Source organism: Myxocyprinus asiaticus, chromosome 32 (assembly GCF_019703515.2).
Source record: "Myxocyprinus asiaticus isolate MX2 ecotype Aquarium Trade chromosome 32, UBuf_Myxa_2, whole genome shotgun sequence".
Taxonomy (NCBI): domain Eukaryota; kingdom Metazoa; phylum Chordata; class Actinopteri; order Cypriniformes; family Catostomidae; genus Myxocyprinus; species Myxocyprinus asiaticus.
The window spans coordinates 15493568-15514716 of NC_059375.1; the positions used below are offsets into that span (position 1 = coordinate 15493568).

Below are 21149 nucleotides of genomic sequence, written 5' to 3' on the forward strand. Positions count from 1 at the left end.
GCTCTACCTTCCATGCTCTCTCAGTGCTCTAACAATCATTACATATTCAGCTTGTAGTTGGGCTTGAGCCTGCCATTTTACTCTTAATGTAACAAAAAGCAATAGAATTAAGCATTACTACAAATACTGACAATGGAAAACCATATATAAGCGGACATTAGCATCTATTGCTATAATGGCAAACATAGAAGGGACCCCAAGTATTCCATAAACTAGAGATACATATCTGTGCTGAAAAAAGAATAGCACACATGTAGTTACCCTACTGGGTTGAAAATAAATATACCCTAATTTATTGTTGTCTGCCAGCAGTTTGTGGGATGATGTCAACATTCAAAATTACAATTAAGCATAATGATGATCCTCAATGAACAAATGATGGAAATGATTGGATTTGTTGTACTTCATCGACCAGGAATCTGAAACATTATAGATGGTGAACAGAAATCAACCAGTAAATAAAGCTTACATCAACCACAAATTTGTTTTTATGGCCAAAAATTGTATATTACAAAGCAGCCTACTTACATTTCAGCTGTTTACATTGAAAATTTACTGTGAAACCTTACAAGAGATTACAACTACAGAAGGATTCTAGAAATATACATTTGCATGTGGTGGTTATGTAGCCATTGCTGGTTTGTCTGCAGTACACAAAGTTACATGCAGATATTCCACTGAAGTCCATTTCTTTGTCAGCCAATAATGTGTTATCTTGTGCTCTGCTGTTTTTGAAGTGGCCATGCCAACATTTGACTCATTCATTTTCAAATTATCCACCGTTTACCATTGAAGCACAAGCAAAGCTTTTGCTTTAAAGGGAATATTCATGCAAAAATGAAAATAATATTTGTCAGCATTCATTTACAGAATAAATAAATAATGACTGAATTTTCATTTATGGAGTACTATCCCTACAAACTAGGTCCGGCATTTTAAGAAGGTAAATTCGGTCTTAAAATAAGTCCCCGCTGGCCATCCATGGCTGAATTTGGGCTGGCTGTCTATCTCTCTTTGGGACTGTAGAGAAGCATACTTGTTCAATGCTTAACCACTGGACACTAATGGATCACAGTCTTGGGTAGGGCTTCCTCATCACAGATGACCCATGGAGTGTACCAAAAGAGTGTGTGAGTAGCCATCTGGACCCCAATGCAGCCAGAAGCAAGAGTTTGAAAAGCGGCTATGGCTCAGACATAGGCAAACAAACATAAACCAGATGGACTGATGTGGGATTTGCGAAGGAAGAGGGGGGAGTAAAAAGGGGAGTAAAAAAGAGAAAGGGTGTCTCTCCTTACACCGTCACTATTGCAAACAACTAGAGGCACATGCAAATGTGCAAGAGGTTCCAAACCGCTGCTTGTCTCCACATGTAGCTGACAATAGCTGGGAGGCTGAGGACAGCCATACACTCTCCAGACAAGTAAATCTCTCACATGAGCAGAGCGCTTTGACAGTCTCACAACTGACAAAATAAGATTTCCCTGTGGTAACAAACACCAGAGTACTTGGCATTTATTCCAGCTGATTGGCCCCAAAAATACCGGTGACAAAGACAAGGAGGCCACATTATGTGTTTGATACACCAGGTGCATGGCACGCCGAGCTATGTCTCCCAGTTTCTTCTTCCATGTGACAGAAGTCATCTGTGTTCCATTTCACTACCTGCAATGCAGAAAAAACAGAGGGTAAAAAAAATTAATAAAAAAAAAAAAAATCAAGAAACAACTTAATGCAACTTTTACAGGCAGTATACGGAGAGATGAAGAAAACAGGGAAAGTCCAAGTCCAATGTTTGAGTAACAACCTGTCTGCTAAAATGTCTTCATCTGGTTGGCTTTTGAAGGCAGCACAGATGTATCCTTCACTGCCTATGATATCTCACAATCCTGTGTGTGTGGTTTGGCTGTTAGTGGAAAGACCAAAAATGGCATCTAAAAGGAACGATTGAAAGTGGTAAATTAATCTATAAATGTCAACCAATGGCTCGAATTCTGTCAAGAAATAGGCATTGTAGTCACCACTAAACATTTGCTTGGTTATCTCTAAAGCTCACTTAGATTTGTTTTAGATAATTACCCATGATGTTACAGTGCATTGGAAGCCGGTCGGAATCGAGTTTCCTGCTAAATACCTTCATACACAAATTGTTGCCTGTGAGTTTGTGGACAAAGCAGGCAGTGAGGCAACAAGGCAGCTGTCTGAGTTTGTTAAAGCATTTGTCCTAAACAGACAGCACACTGTGTTTTTATTAGGGCTGTTGTTTAAATGTATTAATCTAGTGCAATGATTTATATAAAAATGTACTGCTATTAATCTAAATATGAGGCATAATAATACATTTATTTTAAGGAGTAATATATTTTTCACATCTTAAACTTGTTTTATGTCCATTATACAAGACACAGAAGATATTTGTTTGATAAATCCTATAATTAAGGTCTGTTGCGTCAGACAAACAGACAATTCTGCTCTACATGTAGGGTACAATGGGGAAAAAGGCTCCTTTGATTTTATTTTCTCCCAAAACACTAAATAGCAACAAAAAACACCACAGCCTTTTCCACAGTTTGTCACTATACACCGCAAAATGTTCCTGTTCCATGAGATATTTGTGTGTGGAGTCTAAAGTTTGATTCTGAGGCAATTTGATCTAATTTGTAATGTTTTTTAAATGTTGCAAATTTATGTAGCTAATGAACATCTCTGAAATTAACATTTATTTTTAGACAAAATACTTATTTATAATTTTCAGTTTTGTACATGGTGATTAAATCAAAAGTTTTTTTTTTAATAACTGTCAATTAAGTGAAAGGATGGTATTTGGGGTAAAAAAAAAAAAAAAAAAAGTTAAGGATAACAATTTATAATTGGGCTCTGTTGTGTTCATGTGACTCCCATAAGACATGTTACAGAGATAAATACAGACACTAAGCACAGCACTTCAACACTGTAACTAACTGTTATTTCAACAAAAATATAGGCTAATAACTATAAACATCTAGTTCATGACATCAAGCAGTTTAAACCTTTTGTACTGCAACTATTTATAGACAGAATCAGCAAATGACTATAATTAATTTTTGTTATTTCTGACACTGGTTTCATGGTCAACAAGCTTACTCAGAAGAACCATGCTAGTTTCCACCTTCACCAGTTATGCTGGTAAACACCATGGGTATGCTAGACCACCATCAAGACCCACACAAACCACAATAAAAAGGACTAAGCTTGTCTTTTCAGCATGGAATTTTTTTTTGCCAATATGCAAACTGGGCTACTCAAAAGTGGGCTAACCAACTAAATTTCACACTGCAGTGCTCTCATGCTCTGTGGTAAAATACCCACTAAACAGAAGGGCTGGTTCCAGTTGTATTTCATTTGTCATGCTAACTCTAACCTTTTTAAAGTGCATTGACTCCAGGTAGCATAGAGAAACAATTGGATTCAGTAGCATCCTCCTCTAGAGTTACTGTGCCGGACTGCAGACTCGCCAGAATCTTCCACTCCCACAGTCCTCATCTTCCACTCAGTTTCCCTCTCTCTCTCTCTGTGGGTGCAAATAAAGCCGTCCAACTATGACATCACGGCTAGCCATTTGTTTTCTGTACATTGCCATGGTGATGCGACATTAACCAGTGAGATGGCAGCAACCACAGAAATGAAAGACGGCATTAGCGCATCAGGATGGATCAGTGTTGAGATCTGTCAGAATGTCTTTTCTTTTTGCGTTTTCTTTTCACTTAAGCTCTGTTGAAAAGATCAGTGGAAGTTGAGAAAAGTCATGCTGACCTCCTCGGTTATTTTCGACTGACTGTATCCCACTGGATCAATGCATAAAAAGTTTATTTTTATATAAAAAATATATAGTAGTTTTGTGCCAGATGGCAGAAAAATAGCAAGGGTAAAATCATGTAGTTGTTTAGCAAGACATTCTGCATTCTGCTAAAAAATTTTAACAGAGGACAGCAAACTTTCTGAAGTATCATTTTTGTTTTTTGGTTAATAGTGCTAATCTTGTCAATGTTTGAAATTTTTGTAGATGAACGATACGAGACAAAAAAGATGCATCATGATGATAATTAAACTTTATTCTGTTGACAAAAATATGACGAGAAAAAATTATAATGCATGATATTAACAGTGCAAGATATAAACAAAATAAGAAACATCTTGAACGAGCTGAACGTGCTGAACACCGGCAAAATGAACCGCTTTAAAATGTGTTAATTACCTTACTCAAACACATTCTATTTATACATGAGATTAATCACTATATCTACAACATATATGTACTATTACAACTTACATCTGCACAGAGTAAAGAATAGTGCCCGACCGATATAAATCAGTATTGCCGTATATGTTTACCGATATGCGCAGATATGAAAACTTTTTTTCAAAACATAGAATGCAGAAAACAATGTTTTAGAATTGGTGTCATTATGTAGTTTGTGCAGCAGAGTGTGCTCCAACTCCATTGTTTACAGAGCTGACGGTGGCTCTGCAGACATGGCGGAGTTGAGTGGTCTCCATAAATTGCTAACTAGTTTGTGAAATACATACTGGAAAGTTAATAAACAATGACCCCATCATTTTATATAACTAATATAACGTTAACCCTGTCCCTCACAACCATGTCACTCATGTCTGTTTGCTGTTAGCCAGCTATAGTTTGTCAGTGCAGTAAGTAATGTAGCAGATTGAAAGGTAAACATCAGAGCATCTTTTCACAGTGCGGTGGTGGATTGTGTCTGTTGAGTGTTGATTTCACGCTACGTTGTTACCTAGTTGGTGAGATGCAATGCTGGTCCATCTTTTACTCTCTGTGACAACGAGCTTATAGCTAACTAGCTAACCACGCAGCTATTTTAATTGCTTGTCAGCTGAGTGGAAGCTAATGTGTAAACATGTATTTACCAATCTATTTTGTTCAGGATTCACAGTTTGGTACCCCCTTCAACCGAACAATTCCAGTCATTGCATTTATAAAATGTAATATTTAAAAGTCTGGTTTTCCACCGTTGAAAGTTTCCCCTGAACTCGAATAGCAGAATACGGTGTAACACCACTGCCGCTGTTTATCTCTTGACTCGGCAGGTGTAAATGCTTCTTGTGTTACAACCTTCCAATAATTGACTGGCAGTATTAATATAGTCAGCATATGACTGATACTAAACAGTACTACTGATGTTTATTTAGCTATTTATTTTATTTATTCTTTATTTTTATGGTCAGCATTTGACTGAAACCAAACAGTACTGATTTTTATTTAGCTATTTATTTTATTTTTATTTATCCTTTATTTTGATGGTCAGCATTTAACTGATACTAAACAGTACTGATGTTTATTTAGCTATTTATTTTATTTTTTATTTATTCTTTATATTAATGGTCAGCAACTGACTGATACTAAACATACATTACTGATGTTTATTAAGCTATTTATTGTATTTATATTTATTCTTTATTTTCTCAGTGTTCATTTCTAGAATTTTGACAATGTATAATAATAATGTCAAAAATTCTTTGATAAAAATATTTGTTTAAGAAAGCAGCCTTCTGAGTACCTTTGCATAGTCATATCGGTGCAAAATCGGTGAACAATCCACATTGAAACGGTCTGTTTTCATTCCAGCTCAAAAATTAACTATAACGGCCACCATATCAGTAATCTGTGAATTTTCCCCCTCTAAAATCGGTCTCGGTCTCAAAAATCCCATATCGGTCGGGCTCTAGTAAAGAAGTAAGCAAATGAACAGGTGAACTTGAACTAAGTTCAACTAACTAGTCATAATGGGCCTCATTCATGAAACTTTCGTAAATTTGTGAGTAGATTCTGAGAAAATTAACCTTCCTGAAAACCTTCCGCCAGATTCACAAACGCTTCATCCTTGCCAGATTTGTTAGTAAAACTTGTTTTAGTAATGTTTAGTAAAACATTTGTAAACATTTGTGCACATTCATTCACAATTATCATAATCCACACCCATGAACACGTCATATAAGGAAAGCACCAGAGTAGTAAATTCTTTTAACATCTATGCGGAACAGTAATGAAATAATTGTTATGAATGAAGTGCATTCACATCGTAAAAATTTGCACAATAGCATCTCAAAGAAAGTGAGAACTTACTGTCATCGCATGTTTTTGCTGTCATTGGAGGCTCTATTGTAAATCAAACAGTTTAAGAATTAAATAAAAAAAAATTGACATGAGTATAAAAAATTTTTAGAAGGAGAATGTCCACCACAATTAATCTTCTCTGATTCAGTTTGCAGTGCATCACCAGCACCATTTGTGAAACTTCTTGGGTAAATCATGATGGTAACAGTAATATACTTGCAAATGGAAGAATCTTCAGAGAAATTAATAGAAGGCCTGAAGATGAGTTTGACTGAACTGCTGTAAGATATTACAAAATTGCAAGCAATACGACAGTGTGCAGGCTTTTTCTATTTTTTTTCCCAGTTGTATTGTGTACGCACCTGCCTGCGATGTGTTTATTTATGGGTTTAACAGCATTAGCATTGAGTTATACCATACGTTATCAACTGAACGCAATTTACCGATGCCTATACTAAATTATGGAGCTCATCAAATAAAAATAAAAAACTGTCCACTGTGTCACATTAGAGGGCATTAATTTTGTTTCGAGAAAATTACATGTGAACTGCATCTTTCCATTCACTTTTCACCCCATGTCAAGTGCTTCTGCTTCAAAAATGGAAAGCAGAGTTGGGGAAAAAAAAGCTTTACTCTGAATAAATAAATTCAAGCAGCAAAGACACGTTTCTAAATAAGTACAGGCACAATTTCACAGGTTAATATCACTCATTCCATTTTTTGTAAATGTTTTTATTACTTATTTAATTTTACTTCTATCAAAATGTAGTCATGGAAGCCTAAGAGATCATTCTCGCAGAGGATTCATAGTAGCATTACGTCATTCATTCAATTTCGGAATCTCATCCAATCATTATCTAGCCTATGCCTTATAAGGTCCCACAGCTGTGTCTCATTGCTTGTATGCTGCTTTGCTTTCACTAGCATGTGAGAAAAACACAAGCATAGCACACGCTATGCAACTACGCACTTTCAAGCAACAGTCGCTCAACATTTGTATTATACATTGTTCGGCTACTCACCGCGATGCTCATGCTCCCAATTCATCAAGATACGCAAGTTTTCTGTTTATTCTTCTTTGACAGAATAATTGCAAACAAATAGCTGGTGACGTTTGGGGTGTAGGCATTTCTGCTGTCAATGTTCCTCTATTCACTGTAATCATTTTCATTATCTGCATCAACAATTGCTTTCAAGCGGCAATGTTCCTTTTGCGGCAGTGTTTCACATTACAAGAGTATTCAATGAATGCACATTGCACACTGATCTTAACGTTTGGTGTACGAAAGATCTTTTACATAAGAGTTGTATGCCTGAGTATATCCCAGTAACGGGAATCAGGGTAAAAACTCATAAATCACGCAGGTTGATTATGCACAACTACTTTGTGTACGTGGTTGATTATCTCCATTATATTCAGTTGAGCTTCTCGCTTTCTGCTAGTAGCTCCTATCGCACGTTAAATCACGAACTCTTGCTCTGATTTTCTTCAGATGCCTACAATCACATCTCCCTTAAAGGGGCAGTATAATTGTTGCTGTGTAACTTCTGACACCTAGTGGTAGGCTATGGTGCTAAAACATTACTGAAATTTAATTTGTAACAGTATGCTTGGGCATTGTCATACTATATAATTTTATGTAGTTGCAGTGATTCGTGTTTTCTTATTCTTTTGTTTTCTCAGGTCAGATCGTATTCCGTTATCTCACACTCGCATGTAAAAGAGAAACGCAATCATCTCAAATGCTATTCCTTTGCTTTCCAAGCAACAGCACTTTGTTGTCCTTCATTTGGTACTCACCTTGATGCTCATTCAACTGGTCTCCATCAGCAACATATGCAAGTTTTTGTGTATTTTCTTTGGGGGAACAATATTCTTAACCATAGTTGGCATTAGGGTTTCAGGCCTTTTTGTTATTAATGTTTACTATTCACCATCAATAACATTATTCATATTGCATCCAGTAATCACTTTTCAAGCAGCAGTTAACTATTACAAGGATAGTCAGTGCTCACCGATCTTCATGTTGTTCCGCAGATATGCTAAGTCAACTTCATGTTGTGTACGTTATCAATGGTATTTGCATTCCCTACTATATTCCTGCACTGGGCAATCAGGATTGAGTATTCATGCACTTCAAAATATGGAATAATACTTAAGTGCATGTGGTCTGATAATCTTTCTTCATTTCAGGTATGGATATTTATGTTCGTCTCATATTTCGTTAGTATTATAGTCCAATGGCTTTTTACCTATTGCAGGATTGTCTCTGCTGTTTCTCTGATTTACAACATTTCCTGCTGATGCTTTTCATTGTAGTTGCCTTCTCACATTAACACTATTATCTCGCATGATTGTAAGAACATTTATTATCACGTTCTCTTTAACAGAAGGATCAATCGTTGCTGCTTGCCTACTGTTATCTAGCGGTAGGCAACTGCACATCGACATAACTTGATAAGAAATCTTAGCACAGCATGTATAATTGCTGCCAATCAGATTATTTAAATCAAATGGGATGTACCAACCATGTATTGCAGTTTTCCAATGTTTCCTTTTAACAAGGGGTCATTTCAACATACCAGTGTAGGTATTTGCATTGGTGGTTAAACTACCATAATAATATCTAATTATATAATAGTATTTATCAATCTACATTTATGTATTCGGCATATTACAGCTTGCCACAACTTGCATGTGTACGCTGTTTGCTGAGACACATTGCAAGCATTGCCAACCATTCCTTAGGCAGTAGAGTTTAAATAATCACATTGCAATCATTGCTTCCCATTTCATGGGCAGTATGTTTCACAGACACATTTCGTTTCACAAACACATCACAACCATTTCACGGCCAATCTGTTCTCACAGACATATTGCAACCATTTCATGGCCAGTCTGTTCACACAGACACATCGCAACCAATTCACAGCCAGTGTGTTCACACAGATACAACGCAACAAATTCAAGGCCAGTCTGTCTGCACAGACACATCGCAACCAATTCACAGCCAGTCTGTTCGCACAGACACATCGCAACCAATTCACGCTAGTCTGTTCGCACAGATACATTGTAACCAATTCACGGCCAGTCTGTTCGCACAGACACATCGCAACCAATTCACAGCCAGTCTGTTCGCACAGACACGTCGCAACAAATTCACAGCCAGTCTGTTCACATAGACACATCGTAACCAATTCATGGCCAGTCTGTCTGCATAGACACATTGTAACCATTTCATAGCCAGTCTGTTCACACAGACACATCGCAACCAATTCACGACCAGTCTGTTCGCTCAGACATACTGCAACCATTTCATGGCCATTCTGTTTCACAGACATGTCACAGAGCAATGCCACCCATTCCATGGGCAGTCCGTTTGCACATACACATCACAAGCTACAGTTGTGCTCAAAAGTTTGCATACCCTTGGAGAATTGGTAATATATGAACCATTTATAAGAAAACATGAGTGAGCAGGCAAAACACATCTCTTTTTGGCAACTCGACCATGCAGCTCATTTTTATTCAAATATCGTCGTATTCTGCTCCTTGAAACAACCACACCATCTTTTTCCAGAGCAGCCTGTATTTCTCCTGAGGTTACCTATGGGTTTTTCTTTGTATCCTGAACAGTTCTTCTGGCAGTTGTGGCTGAAATCTTTCTTGGTCTACCTGACCTTGGCTTGGTATCAAGAGATCCCTGAATTTTCCACTTCTTAATAAGTGATTGAACGGTTCTGACTGGCATTTTCAAGGCTTTGGATATCTTTTTATCTGCTTTTCCATCTTTATAAAGTTCCATTACCTTGTTACGCAGGTCTTTTGACAGTTCTTTTCTGCTCCCCATGGCTCAGTATCTAGCCTGCTCAGTGCATCCACGTGAGAGCTAACAAACTCATTGACTATTTATACACAGACACTAATTGCAATTTAAAAAGCCACAGGTGTGGGAAATTAACCTTTATTTGCCATTTAAACTTGTGTGTGTCACCTTGTGTGTCTGTAACAAGGCCAAACATTCAAGGGTATGTAAACTTTTGATCAGGGCCATTTGGGTGATTTCTGTTACCATTATGATTTAAAAAGGAGCCAAACAACTATGTGATAATAAATGGCTTCATATGATCACTATCCTTAAATAAAAGACCAAAATTTCACAATTGCTGCCAGGGTATGCAAACTTTTGAGCACAACTGTATGTCATTTCACAAAGCTAGTCATCTTTTGGCAGGATATGGCACTATTAATGCACTTTGTAAGGGTTTCATGTTTGCATCACAAATGGTTATATTAATGTAATTTACAAATATTCTGCCTCTTTCAGGTTCCTTTGCATTGAGACCTGGTCGTTCCAAGTGGAACTATTGGGGGGGGGGGGGTGTTATACGTTTTAATTAGGTTCTAATTCCTTTTCGGGGTTATAAATCTAAATTAGGTCTAATTTCCTTTTTGGGGTAAGCTCCTCTCCCCTGCCATCATCGCCTTCCGGCAGGATCTGATGGTTCGAGCTAGAATCTTGATGCTGAACTGTAGGATGGGGCTTACGCCAAGGGAAACTAATCAATAACTAACCCATGTTATTCCATAATATCGAGTTTGAGAGAAATGGCAGTTTGTCTAAAAGATCACATGTTCAGATGTCTTGAGCACTATTTACACGTGGTCGGGAGTAGGTGTATATCTTGAGCGCCTGGGTAGCTCAGCAAGATGCTGACTACCACACCTGGAGTTGCAAGTTCGAATCCAGGGCATGCTGAGTGACTCCAGTCAGGCTTCCTAAGCAACCAATTGGCCCGGATGCTAGGTCACGTTGGGTTAACCTCCTCGTGGTCGCTATAATATGGTTCTTGCTCTTGGTGGGGCACGTGGCGAGTTGTGCGTGGATGCCGCAGAGAATAGTGTGAAGCCTCCACACACATTAGGTCTCCGTGGTAACGCACTCAACAAGTCACGTGATAAGATGCACGGATTGACGGTCTCAGACGCGGAGACGCCTGGAGACTCCTGCATTCAGTTCTCTTCCGCTGCGCTCAGTAAAGCTGATTTTGAAAGAGCACTTAATTGTATGAACAGCCCCTAATGTTGCCAACCACTGTTCTACAACCTTTTGAGGTGAGGTGAGTTGGGCCTTGAGTTAATGCCATATATTGTTTCCAGAAGTCTAAATATTCAATAGTCTTACTACATATCATTTCATCCTTACAAAATAAATCCTGGTATAAATGACATGCAATGTTGGCACCTTGAGGAGAGTCACCTAAAACACACAAACACAACTGCTCTGCCATGATCTCAGCATTATTTACACAGGTCCATCTGTTCTCCAGACCACCGGCCCTCTGATCCAGATCAGAAGCTTGACTGATAAAGACCTCAGGTTAGTAAGGGTGGGGCAAGACTGGATCAGTGCTGTAAATATCACAGGAGAGCAAAATAATCATATAGCAGGCAGCTCGTTGGCTCTGAGGCCTGGGCCACTGCCGAGACTGATAACATTAAGCCATCTGCATTCTTTCCCTTGGGCTCATGGTTGGCCAGACCTTATAGGTCTGGATCGCCAGCTTTCCTGTGCTGAGTGAGATCGGAGAGCACTTCAGCAATGTATTCATTATTACTCTGCAGGTTTTCTTTACTGTGCAGGTCCACAATAATGATATCCAGATCTCCACTCTTGTGATTACAGTGGCCTAAAATTATTTTGGGCAATTTTTGACACTTAAGTCACAATTTGAAAATGTGTGAATATCATTGCATAAGATAATATATATATATATATATATAAATAAATAATCAAACTCATCTGCAAACAAATGATGCTAGACTTTTTCCTAATAACTAACTAAGCTACTGGTGTCGAGGTGATCTTTAGTGGATGTATTAGGTCGGTTCCCCTCAAGTCACACAGGTAACCTAGCAGTAGGCAGTAGCAGAGTAAAGTTTGACAACCAGAAAGTGTCCAAATCCTTTGTCTTGATTCTCAACAATATATCTTTAATCATTTAACTCTTTAGGCTCTGAGGGTGTTTTTAAAGATTTCCTGTTTCAGTGGCATACCCAAAATTAAAGGCTTATAACGCCAAAAATTTTCTTTTTTTTTTCTTTTTCTAATTTTACTGATTTTACATTATATACCTCAGTGTTTAAATAACGTGGCTCTGAAAAACTGCTTTTGTTTTGTTCCCAATTATGTCACCAAAACTGAGTCAAATATTGTGTTGATATGACAAAAGCAATCAAAAGTATAATCTGTCCTAGTGTCCAAAAACGTCTCCAAGTGTCCAAAAGCCTCTCCAAACAAATAAAACATAATAATTGTACATAAGAACTAATTACACATGCAAACATAATGACTAAAGGTTTGCATAGCATGCAGACATGATTTTAGTAATGAGATTTCACAGAAAGAGTTTCATTCTGTACCATTTGAGTCATCATTGAGTCTTACTTGGCACCACCTCCTGGTTGTCATATGTAAACACAGTGATTGATCACATGACTCTCAGCCCAAATATGGAGGACTATCGCCACTGGTTGGAGCAATCTGAACCCAGTTTGATTGGTTTAGCATTCCATAACGCTACAGCATTTCCGATGACGTCATCTAATTCAGGAAAGCTAAGGTGCTTGTAGCCAAATACCAAGATGCCAGATAGCCAGATTTTGCATGCACATTGTGCTTTGTGTGGGTTATCTAATGATCTATGCATCCAATTGTGTGTGGGCTCGTTTTAAAGATAATCGCCTCATCCAAGTAATGGTATGCAATACTTTATGTTTTGTTTATTTTTTTTTTAAGTTATAAGCAAAAACAAGGAATATGAGTAACACCTGTTCACATGAAACATGGATGTCAAAGACATATATCTAGCTATTACTCAATATGTATTTGTCTGTGAGTAAAACAAATAGGCTGTTTGTATTCCACTCTTTGAGAGTCACTTGTTCGGTAGTACCCATTTTGTGTTGATCAAGACTGTAGTTATTAATATTTTGATAATTATATTTGTCTCACGGTCCGAGATTAAAGGGTTAAATCATAAGAAATTTATTTTTGTGAAATGTTTTGTTTGAAAAGTGTTTGTGTATGTTTCTTTTAAATAAATGATACATGGTTTGATATTTTGTTATTTAATGCAATAGCATTCATACATTTTTAAGTTTGGATTAAGAGGTAGACATTATTTGATGCAGCAGATTTTTACCAGCCAATATCATTCCATCTGCAAGATGCATGTTGTATGTTCCATCCTCTCATTGCTTGGATTACTGCAGATGATGCATCTGAAACAAAACAGAAGAGGTCCAGTCATAATTGTTACACTATCACCATGTATGTATGATGTTTATAAAAGCCAACTTTTATCATGACATTTAGTCTTCTTCCAATCTATAAACAGAGCAACAGACTCACTATGGAAAGCCCAGTTGTTTCAGGTTCTCATGTCTCACAAGGTCTTTGATATTCACATTTTTCTTTGTCCCCTGCCCCGGCTGGGAAAAGCCCAGATGCTACTCCAAAGACTGGCGCTATGATCTAATCGTCAAAGGGGCCGTTCACACAGGACACATTATTGTGTTGATGAACAGCTAGACAAAGCGCAATGCAATTGATCAGAAGGTAGTGATGCACTGAAATGAAATTTTTTGGGCAGAGCCAAAAGTTCTGGACACACTTGGCCAAAAACCGAAAACTAGCCTTTGTTTTGAATAACAAAATTTTTACTAACATTATAACAATTTTGTGAGTGATTGTACTTGCTCTTCCTTCAGTTGGCATCACTACAACTACATCTTGGCTCCAACAACTTTTAAAATGTTGTAATATAAGCATAAGCACATCTGTGCCCTACAACAATTTTAAATACACAAAGTACAAAATGCACATTTTCCATTTCTAAAGGAAAGGTGGCAGGTTCTTTAGTAACAAAAGTGCTGCACTAAATACCCAACTTCTGCATTAGAATACAAAGATAGCAATCCTATGGGATCTTCTTTGCATTTTATGCCATTTCAGTGGCCAAAAGTTTGGTGCATCTCTATTCATAGGTGCATTAACTCCCATACACTGATTTTTATCCTGCCCAAAGATTCATCTGATTGGCCCATTGTTTTAAAACTGAAAAGGTCCATTGTTCTGCATGTCAAAAGTTTACTTTTAACTTTAACACAGTGGCTTAAAAATGTGGTGCTCATGGTGCAAGATGCTGAAAAAAAAAAAAAAGAAAAGAAAAATGCGGCACAATGGTGCACATGTGCATAGACCAACAATTACAAAACAATACAGATGGAACGTAATAATGTGACCCAAGTGGTCAGATCAGCGAGACTGCTATGTTGATGAAACTGGCCACCAACTGACTGGGCTTTTACTACTACTATTACAAGGCCAATACAAAAATGTCTTGGTCACATATTACCCCTACAATTCTCTAAATGTGCCCAATCTTTCTCTCTCTCTCTGACATCACAGCTGTCTCAGAGACAACAGACCCTCCCTCTTTTATTCCAAACAGATGGAAAAACAAATAACAAATCCAGTATGATTCTGAAGCCAAGCAGAACCAGCCCTCCTCCCTGTGACATGTCAATTATCACTGATAAATGATTCTCTTTCCTCTAATCGCTCCAAAAAGAGGTCGCTGTTATATTGTGTTCACCCTACCATGGATGTTCTTGCTGGGTATGCCTGTTTACTCACTAGGGATTTGCTTTTCTTACCTGTCAGAAAGAACATTTCCTGAAATAAGACCAAATCATTATAAAAAACCAGTTCTTTGCTTCCCTTAGACTAAAAGTATCGCTATTACTTTCCCAATGGACACCATCCCAATTGCCAAAATACTAATGTTGCCTGCCAAAAAGCAAAACCAAGGAGGTCTATAATGCTTGGAGACAGCTATCAATTAGCATTCCCGCTGATCTAAATGGGAGTTACTGGGTTAGTGCATACAGCATGAATTACCTGAATCACATTAAATACCATGCGACTGACCACCTTGGAGTCCTGATAACACCGACTGGCTGATGGAATGAACAATAACGTCCCAAGCCCTTCACTAGCGGTATATTAAAACACCTTGGTCAGGAGTAGAGCAATAGCTGTAACGTCAAAGGCAGCAGGTTAAGAGTTTTGCTGTGGAAATCGGTCTGTGCTACCCGAAATTTGAATGACTACCCCCCACTGGCAGAAGCTGGAAGTGCTGTTGACTGGTAATGTCCATAGATTGGCATAGTTTTATTTTTAGTTGTAAATTATGTTATACAGTCAACAGAAATGCATATTTTATTAACTCTACCCCTAACCCCAACCCTTAACCTAACCGTCACCCGAACCCCAACCTAACCATCAGTGGAGTAAAATTTTTATTTTAGAGCAAAATTGAAACCTACAGATTACTCAAGACAGGGAAAAGTCTATTTCACTCTGTTAAAAGCATATAGTTGAAACTTCTTCTATAATGAAATTGTAATTATTTATATTTTATCAGAAGACACAGCTACTTTTGAATGATGGTCAAAAATTTGAATGACAGAGAAAATTTCCAGTTTGCCTACATAATGGTGCAGGTTAAGGCATCTAGCAGAAGTGGCTAACTGCCAAAGCTAACCAGATACACCATGACCTCCTGATCTGAACATTCATCAGAAGATACCCCACAGAGTAAAAGGAAATGTATTTAAAGTGAATAATCATTACTATCCATTGCAATTAAAGCAATACCAAACCTTACCACATGATAACATAGTATCATCCTGCTGACAGACTATAAGATAAAACACCTAAATGAACTGGATATGTTGGATACAATATACACCGAGGTAAATTAATTTAAATATTTCATGGATTATTTCATAACATGAGGCAAACAGCAATAAACTGATGGAAAAGTCAAAAAGTAAATCCTAGAACTGCAAAGAAGATCTATGAGTGTAATGACAATCTAAATATTCAAATAGAAGAAACAGAAAATTAATGTAAACAAATTCAACATAAAAATATAAAAAGAGATAGTGAAGGAAATAATATTTGCCAGAATCCACTGCAGCTCCATACACTTTTATGCCAGCACACTCACTCTCCAATCTAAAGGGAATATTGTTCAATCATGGCAAAATCAGAACATGTCAAACAGTGCAAATATTTATGCAGCATGGAGAAATGGTGCAAGAGAAAGCCTTTCAATATTAACAAGCAGTTGACAATATAAATCATGGACAAAGTATAACAACCAAAAATCCATACATGTATTTGTGTGGTTGCATCCACATCATAAAAACCAACAGTTCTTTCATAACTTGATGGCGAATTTAAAGGAAAAGTTCACCCAAAAATGATACTTCTTTCATCGTTTACTCACCCAGAATACTTCACCAAACATGGATCCAGCGGAAGTTTCACAGCTCCAGGCCGCATTCGTGCACCAGTGCAAGGTATTAAGGGGTTACCAAGACCAGCTGAACAACCTATGAGCTGCCAACGAATGTTTGACACAATACATTCACTCACTGCCAGCTCCTCATGCTAAACCAGTAAGCTTTGCTCTACCTGATAAGTTTGATGGTTCTGCTGAAAAATGCCAGGGTTTTTTACGACAATGCAAGTATTTTTCTCAAATCAGCCTTAATCATTTGATCAAGATGCCAGGAAATATGCTTTTTTGATGTCACTGCTTACCGGCAAAGCTCTCGATTAGGCCACCGCTGTTTGGGATAAAGATACTGAAATCCAGGTTTCATTTGATTACTTCATTCAACAAATCCACGAAGTCTTCGAGTATCCATCGGGCGGCCAATATATCTCTGTTCAGCTACTTCATCTATGCCAGGGTCATCGATCAGCAGTGGATTATGCAGTTCTGTTCAGGCTCAGAGTGGGTGGAATGATGTCCCTCTGAAGACTGTTTTCCGCAAAGGGCTTAACCTGAAACTCGGGACGGAACTGACCTGCAAGGGTGATGGTACAAATCTTTCTGAATACATAACTATGGCCATCAAGATTGATAACCTGCTTCAGAATGCTTCACAGCCTCAGTTTCGCTTCACCTCAAATTCTAAAGTCTCAGTACAAGCCCAGGCATCCACTGTATCACACAAACCCATGCAAGTTGCATACAATCGTGTTTCCATGGAGGAATGCCAACGTCAACGCAACGAAAACCTTTGCTTTAACTGTGGTTCACCAAGTCATTTCAATGCTGCATGTCCACACAAGAAATCAAGTTCCCCTGAGTCAAGGCAGCATGTGAGTACCATGAACATTATATCACCCATTTCACATAATTTTCTGTTGCCTGTAGAGACCTCCACTGGTGATCATGTAAGATGTGTTGCAGCATTAGTGGATTCTGGGGCTGCTGTTAATCTCATTAATCAGGAGATTGCTCAAGAACTCAACATACCCACCACTGAATGCTTTCCTAAGATTAACATCACCACTGTTGACAACGCACCTATTGGTACTGGCATAACACAACAGATTGTTCCTATAACCATCAAGATTGGACTTTTTCATGTAGAGAATATCTCACTATATGTCATCAACTCACCCAAGCACGCTCTTATCCTGGCCATCCACGACCCATCGATATCCTGGAACCAAGGTGAGCTCACACACTGGTAAAGTTTCTGTCATAAACATTGTCTCCATGTTGCTGTTTCCAGGCCTTGCCTTATCACCAGTATTGAGAGTCCTGAATCACAGAAGGAGACCACGATTCCCAAGGATTATACAGAGTTCAGTGAAGTGTTTAGTAAGATTAAAGCTACACAACTTCCTCCTCATCATCCATGGGACTGTGCTATTGAACTTCTCCAGGAAGTTGAACTCAGCTGAACATAACTATGATGTGGGGAATAAAGAATTACTTTCTATGTAAGTGGCACTCGAGGAATGGCGTCACTGGTTAGAGGGGGCAGTCCACCCATTCCAAGTTATCACCAATCACAAGAATCTTGAATATATCAAGGCAGCCAAGAGATTGAACCCAAGCACGTCAAGCACGATGGTCATTGTTTTTCACCAGGTTCAATTTTACAGTCACTTACCATCCTGGCAGCAAGAACAGCAAGACAGATGCACCATCACGCAGACATGATCCACCTCACCTCCAAACTCACCCTGGGTCCATCTTGCCACCATCTGTTATCATAGCACCCATTAGCTGGGACATCATGGAGGAGATACAATGAGCATAACAGCATGAACCGTCACCACCTAACTGCCCCCCTACCAAGCACTACGTACCCCAAGCTCTACACTTCCCTGAGTACAGGACACCCTGGTATCCAAAGAACTGTTACCCTGGTACGTAATTCTTTCTGGTGGCCATCTTTGATTCATGATGTGACTAAATATGTGAAGTCTTGTCAGGTGTGTGCTCAATCCAAGACCCCCAGAGAACTGCCCACGGGGTTGCTTCAACCACTGCCCATACCACGGTCTCACCTGTCCATTGACTTTATCACAGACCTACCAAACTCCCATGGATATACTACCATTCTGGTAATAATTGATCAATTTTCTAAATCATGTAGACTTGTCCCTCTCAAGGGTTTACCCACTGCCATGGAAAACGCAAATGCTTTGATCCACCTATGGATTAACAGAGGACATCGTGTCCGATCGAGGTCCACAGTTCACGTCCGGAGTTTGGCAGGTGTTCTGCAAACAACTGGACATTAATGTGAGTCTCACCTCTGGTTATCACCCTCAGGCCAATGATTGGCAGACCAAGAGATTGCCAGATATCTTCGGAGCTATTGTATCCTTGAACAGAGAAGTGGAGCATCTTCCTGCCCTGGGCCGAATATGCACAGAATTCCCTCACTCATACCTCTACGGGTTTAACCCCCTTCCAATGCGTGCTGGGCTACCAACCCCTGATGTTCCCTTGGTCAGGAGAACCTTCTATGGTGCCAGCGGCAGACGATTGGATTAGGCGAAGCGAGAGGGTGTGGGACAGCGCACATGTTCGGTTACAGCGAGCGGTCCGAGCACAACGCTTCCAGGCTGACTGATGGAGGCGCCCCCATCCCAACTATCAGCCAGGACAGAGGGTCTGGTTGTCCACAAGGGATCTCAAGTTGCGGCTACCCTGCAGGAAGCTCAGTCCAAGGTATGTGGATCCTTTCAGAATTATCCATTAAATAAACCCAGTTACTTACCGTTTAGAGCTTCCTGCTAATTACCGCATTTATCCTTCCTTCCATGTGTCCTTGCTGAAACCCGTCCACCTGGCGTCTGGCTCTGGAACCATGGATTCTGAGCCTCCCCTTCCATTGGAGGTAGATGGAGCCCCAGCGTATATGGTCAGAGAGATCATGGACTCAAGACGACAAGGGAGCCAGATGCAATACTTGGTGGACTGGGAGGGCTACGGACCAGCGGAGAGATCATGGGTAGCTGCCAAGGACATATTGGACCCATCCCTGAACCAAGAATTTCATCATGCCCATCCTAATCCTCCAGCACCACAACCAAGGGGACGTCCCGGTAGAAGAACATCAGGAGTTGTACGTGGGGGGGGGGGGGTTCTGTAACATCCGAGTTTGTTACCCCTCATACCAACCACCAGAGGGAGCCCTCTCCCGAATACTAACTCTGTACCGTTTCTTCTTTGGTGACTTCCTGTTTAAACTATATAAATACCATGCTGTTCTATTTTGACTTTGTGAAGTATTGCCAGTTTACCCTGCCTTACCAAGCGTTATTCCATTGCCATTGCTGATTGTTCTCTTGTTATGACCATTGCCTGTTTTCCTGGATTTACTGCCTTTGGATACCCCTTTGTTTTGTTTGCCTCGTTGGACTGTCTTTTTAGTTTATTGGATTATACCGCCTGCTTAACCACTACCTCTATTTGCCTGCCGATTTGAATTGTTTGCTTGTGTACTTTAATAAACTTCCTGCACATGGATCCTAACACTGTCTCCATGGCCAGTTTGTTACACCCTTATGCCGTCTTAAATTTGTATGACTTTATTTCCTACGGTGAACACAAAGATATGATGTGAATAATCCATAAAATGTAAATCAACACATCCAAGCTCCCAAAAAGGACATAAACGCAGCATAAAGTTAATCCATTAGGGCTTGGTATTGATACAGATTTCCAGAGACGATACTGATTCACAAGCTCTAGATTCGATTCATATGGCAAAATGTCAATTTTGCTTACATAAAAGAAATTCTCAAACAGCTAATGCTTTAAATTATAAAGGCAACTCTTCTAGGTACAATTCAAAAATATTAATTTTACAAATTATATTTTATCAATAGTTTTTCATAAAACTGGTCACATTTTAGCTTTGTTCAAAAGCTTTTAGCTTTGTTTAGCAAAAATGTTCAAATTCAGTCTATTCTATTAATTCATGTCTTGGAATTGAATATATTATGTCGCTATAAATTTGTATTGTTTACTTGCATAATTTGCACTTACAAGTATTTACACTGATATGTAGAACATTTACATTTACATTGATATGCTTAATCTGTACTGTATTTTTAAGACTAGCAGCATCAGCCAGTAAGCGCACATAAGAAGAGCAGACGTGCGTAATTTCTTTAGTGCATCCATGTGTGTTTTGAATTAAAAATGTCTTTTTTTGCTGCTTTTAAATCAACAACTGACTGTAAAAAAAAAGACAGGGTATTAAAAGAGACATTATGCAATGACATATGGATCTGTGGATCTCGTCTTTGGACACACAGAAACGAACTTTTACTCTCAACATGCAAATAACTTCTCAACTTTACTACTCAATCACTGGTGAGTGAAATCTGAACTTTTACTAGCCAGTGACCAATCATAGTCATTTTTAGTCGCATAGCGTGAGATTTGGTTGCACATGCAAGTGATTTACTTGCATAATAGAGGGTTACCACATTAAGTGAAAGATCGATCTTGGGATTTAAGAATTGAGATCGAGATCATACAAACGAAGATGCGATGCATCGGAAAATCTATATTTTTACCCAGCCCTATAATCCATACAACTCATGTGGTTTAATCTGTCTTC

General features: G+C 38.8%; 1 long non-coding RNA gene across 1 annotated transcript in view; it reads right to left on the minus strand.

The window, feature by feature from the left end:
- Positions 1 to 293: 293 nt before the first annotated feature.
- The window catches only part of LOC127423188 (uncharacterized), a 36435-nt gene continuing 15579 nt past the window's right edge, over positions 294 to 21149 (minus strand). The window contains exons 2-3 of the long non-coding RNA XR_007894287.1: positions 13334 to 13412; positions 294 to 1665 (exon numbers count right to left, since the gene is read on the minus strand). This is a non-coding gene — a long non-coding RNA (uncharacterized LOC127423188). The remainder of the gene's footprint in view (positions 1666 to 13333; positions 13413 to 21149) is intronic.